The sequence below is a fragment of the Lupinus angustifolius genome, unplaced genomic scaffold (genome assembly GCF_001865875.1).
Source record: "Lupinus angustifolius cultivar Tanjil unplaced genomic scaffold, LupAngTanjil_v1.0 Scaffold_81_51, whole genome shotgun sequence".
NCBI lineage: Eukaryota > Viridiplantae > Streptophyta > Magnoliopsida > Fabales > Fabaceae > Lupinus > Lupinus angustifolius.
In genome coordinates this window covers 27,032-31,184 of record NW_017723942.1, presented here as the reverse complement: position 1 = coordinate 31,184, position 4,153 = coordinate 27,032, and the positions used below count along the sequence as shown (strand labels likewise).

Sequence of the window (4,153 nt, the reverse complement as noted above, 5' to 3'; positions counted from 1 at the left end):
TCACAACAATTTTTGGACTCTTCAGCAGGTGGCGCCTTTATGTGCAAAGGAACTGATGTTGCTTCAAAGATCATAGATGTGAACACTCCATTTTATCCTATCCGATATCTTTCTCATGATGTAAAGTAATTCATAATGCAATGGTACATTGGGACTTATTAATAATACTCTTTCGATTTAAACCTTCTGTGTGGTGGATAATCTAAAAATGGCAATTTGATGCTCAACAAAGAAAAAGTTTCAGCTTCGTGGTTTCTTTCTAAATCAATTTTTGTTAATCTAAATGTGTAAAATTTATAGTTGATATCATTCGCTTTTCTATTTTTTGATAATTTAGTTACTGTTACTGGTATAAACAATTCAATATTCATCCACCAAACTAGTATGTCGGACATATGTTTCGATAATAACAATACAACTTCAGAATTAAAGTGTTGTTTTATTAGTGTTATCGAAGATCACAACCTGGACATAAAATTACTCAAGAGCCTACACCATTTATCTTACAAACAGTGGCACAAATTTGAAATAAAAAGGTACATAGTACTAAATGTACAGGTATAAATCAATAGATTTCTCGACGAGTTCATAAAATAATAAGCCGCATGTCTTTTCACCATAATTTAATCTTCATTGATATGCTAAAGCTATTGCTAGAATCATGAGTTCAGTAATTGAGCATCCAAATTACAACAGAGCATTGAAGCTTAGCCACCAAAGCCAGAGCATGAACAAAGGACCCATCAAGAGGATTTTGTTTTCGTTGAACAATTTTGAGTTGGAACTCCATACGCTTCTTTTGTCAAATCTAAACCAGAAGAAAACAACACAGTGAGAAGAGATAACATATATACACACATAGAGAGAATCAAAGACAAGCATACAACATAACAATTAAGAAGACAATTAGAAGAGAGTCACAGACCGAGATGTATACCAGAATTGCTTAAGCTTCATGCTTCATCCTTAGAAGCAGCCTCTGGGTGTAAGTCCCTATACTACTACTCTCGAAGCAATCTAAAAAGGCAGTCAGACGAAAGAGATATCAACAGGTAGAGAAAAGAAGATTAAGAGCAAGTGAAGGCATTGGCGTCAAGGTTACATATAGAGTTCTCGTCACGTAATGACTTATCCTTCTTTATTCCGTTGCTAACCACGCCATATTCTCTTGAACTCTCTTTGACTGTGGACAAATTCAACAATTAATGTGACAATAGAATATGGTCTTTCAACATGAGGAAGGTGGCCACAGTTTGGTACTTGGCGCATAATGAAGCTTGGAAATAAAACTAAAGTCCAAGGTAGACGTGAACACTCAAGAGGGTTGCCTGAAACATATAGAACAAGTTTGACAACAAAATAAACAGTTTCATATCGATTCCAACAACATGTTGCACCAGAATGCAGAATAAAAGACATGTGAACTGAACAAGAGTTGCATGGACTGACATTACAAGAACTTCAAAGACTAGGAAACGACATGTGAGAGTGTAAAGAAGGCAGCTATTGTTAATATTGGCACTGATGAGAGAGCTACAATGGTTACCTGGTTCTTGTGTCAAATTCTCGAGGTGTAGATGACCGTGAAAAGTATACTGAAATAGTGGTGACGCTGGGAGAAATCAGCAACACCTATTCCAATTTCTAACCATATATTCTCCTTTTGCCACCAGTTATAATCTGAAATAGTAATAAAATGGTATTAAGATAAAAAGGAGTGACAATCAGGCAAGAGCCACAAGAAGATAAATCAACCGAGAATTTCAAAAGAAGCAATCAAATGGTTACAAGTCATAAATTATTCCTCCTATAGTTACACAAGGGATGGCACCAAACAGATGCAAGTCAGAATTATTGTCATGTTAGTTTTAATCAACATAAATGTCATCAATGATAGGGTAATCAAAATAAAACCAGAAGAAGAAGAATGATTCTGCCGAGGTTATCAACAAGAAGATTTCAAAAGAGACAATAAAGGAGATACACATCATAAATCCTTGCATGTTAGGATGTCCTAATTTCGGTTACACATTATCATTATTAGCATAAATGACAGTGTTTATTGGGAGTCTTAAGAGAGCAATCAGGAGGAAAATTCAAAAAGGCACAATTAAAGTGATGTTAAATAGTTGTTACAATCAGCCAAAAGGAATTGGTAAAAGTCAAACCAAGAATTCTCTCAAAAAACAGTTACAAATCAGCAATCATTGGTAGCATTCATGGGTAGTTTTAAATATTAAAATCAGAGAGCAAAAGTCATGGAATTTCTAGTTTTTCAGTTAGTAATTCAAAAGGGTTTTGCACTAACCCCTACTCAGCTATAAATAGGGAGCCACACATCAAAAAGAAGGAGGGGCACTCAGCGAAAAAAAACAGATAACAAAAGCAGAAATACACACGGAAACACCACCATAAGAGAAATCAGGGGATACAAGATAAGGCAACCAGAGAGAAAAGGATCCAAGGAGTAAAAGAATAGGCTCTCATATAACTCTCCTACTCCACACATTCAAGTGTCAAGTTTCAACAAAATACAAGGGTAGCCATACAATCAGGTAAGCATCCTGGCCATAAAAAAATGTCTATACATACCCCGAGCATCAAAGCAAGTATATGTATTCAGTAAGTAAATCATTTTAGTTTGCATTCTAAACATATATGCCTACCTTCCCTGCCCTTTGTTTGCTTAGTTAGTCAGAAACATATGTATATGTGCTAAACTGAAATGCAGGTTATAAGAGTCATTCATATCCTATTTCTTAAGTTATGACAGAGAAATAAGAACCGCATAAGTCCTAAGTCATAACTCTATAATCAAAACAGCAAAGTACCAATCCAGTCCTTGTTTTAGAATGTATAACCCAATAATTAAGATTTCATAATCATCCAGCACTAGTAAGCACGAAACAGAATTGAAATTTAACAAGATTAGGATTCAAGGTCCGTAAAACTTTCATCATGAATAATAAAGATTCAAAGAATACGAAGAAATTACTCACTCAAAATCAGCCTAAGGGGGAGTTATTTTGAACACTGAGACCCTTCCCCTTTGAGATTTTCAATCATATCCAAGCTCACCCTTCCTCTATTGCCTGGAAATTCAAGAACCATATATGAAATCAAAACCGATTGTGCGCACATTCATTAGAATTCGGTGCTAAAAAATGAAAGTACTAGTTGGCTCCTACGTTAACCAAAGGGTAAAAACCGAGAGCCTCTCGGACCAATACCAACACAAAATCACTATTAAGCTTATGAAGACCTCTTGGACCCTAGCCCAGTTATTCTGACAGAAGCGATTTAGTTTCATAGTAGAAAAGGGACAACCGAATCCCTACCTTACTTCGGTGACCACCGTGAGAATAGGAGCCCAAATCGGGAAACACCGCGAACCACCTCACCATATCGCCTTCATTCTCCCTCGATTCACCTACCGAAAAAACCAAACAGCAACCCAACATCACCAAAGCCAGTCGAAGAAGAAATGAAAAGTGTAGAAGGAGATGAGTTCACCTTCATCAAAACTAAAGGGAGAAGAGAGGAAGAGGTGACCCAACCACGAATAACCCCTCGAAGAACCATGACAACTCGAATCACAAGCCCCCGCCGTTGCAAAAGGGAGAAAAAGGAGGAGACGACCCCAACGAGAACCACCGTTGCATTTTTCTCCACCGATTTTGCCATGGTTACCACTGCTGGAATGAAGAGGAGAAGAGGAGGAGTAGAGGATTAGGGATTTGGTTCCCATTTTCTCCCCTGCACGAAAATGACCCCTCTCCCTTGTATTCTTACTTTTGTTTTAACCCTTTTTTTCTTTTCTTGGCTATTTAATTATTCTCATGTTTGATTTACTCACATTATTTGCTATAGTAGTTCTAATCAGTGTTGTTAAAACCGTACTGGTTATTAAACTGGTCAGGGATATTGGTATAATTGGTATAGTATAGTGGTACAGTGGTTCAACCAGTGGTCAGTGGTTAGGTAATTAAACCGTATGCCGGTTAAACTGGACATACCTACTTATATTTATATATATAAACCTATAACAAAAAAAATTCAAGTAGGTAGATACTCAAATTTATAATCTATATTTATAATCTACTCAAAATTCACATAAATAAACAACTTTAAGTCTTTAACAAATTTAAAGTCT

The 4,153-nt window shown here is 36.3% G+C and overlaps 1 long non-coding RNA gene across 2 annotated transcripts; it reads right to left on the bottom strand.

Annotated features, from left to right (window-relative positions):
* Window positions 1-438: 438 nt before the first annotated feature.
* On the bottom strand, window positions 439-3,784 carry LOC109339557. 2 transcript variants are annotated; one of them, XR_002106680.1, is made up of 6 exons: window positions 3,514-3,784; window positions 3,339-3,430; window positions 3,000-3,092; window positions 1,547-1,680; window positions 938-1,328; window positions 439-808 (listed from the first exon to the last, which is right to left on the bottom strand). It is a non-coding gene; the product is annotated as an uncharacterized LOC109339557 (long non-coding RNA). The 2 variants fall into 2 exon arrangements; XR_002106679.1 differs by having other exon boundaries at window positions 3,339-3,784.
* Window positions 3,785-4,153: the final 369 nt, after the last annotated feature.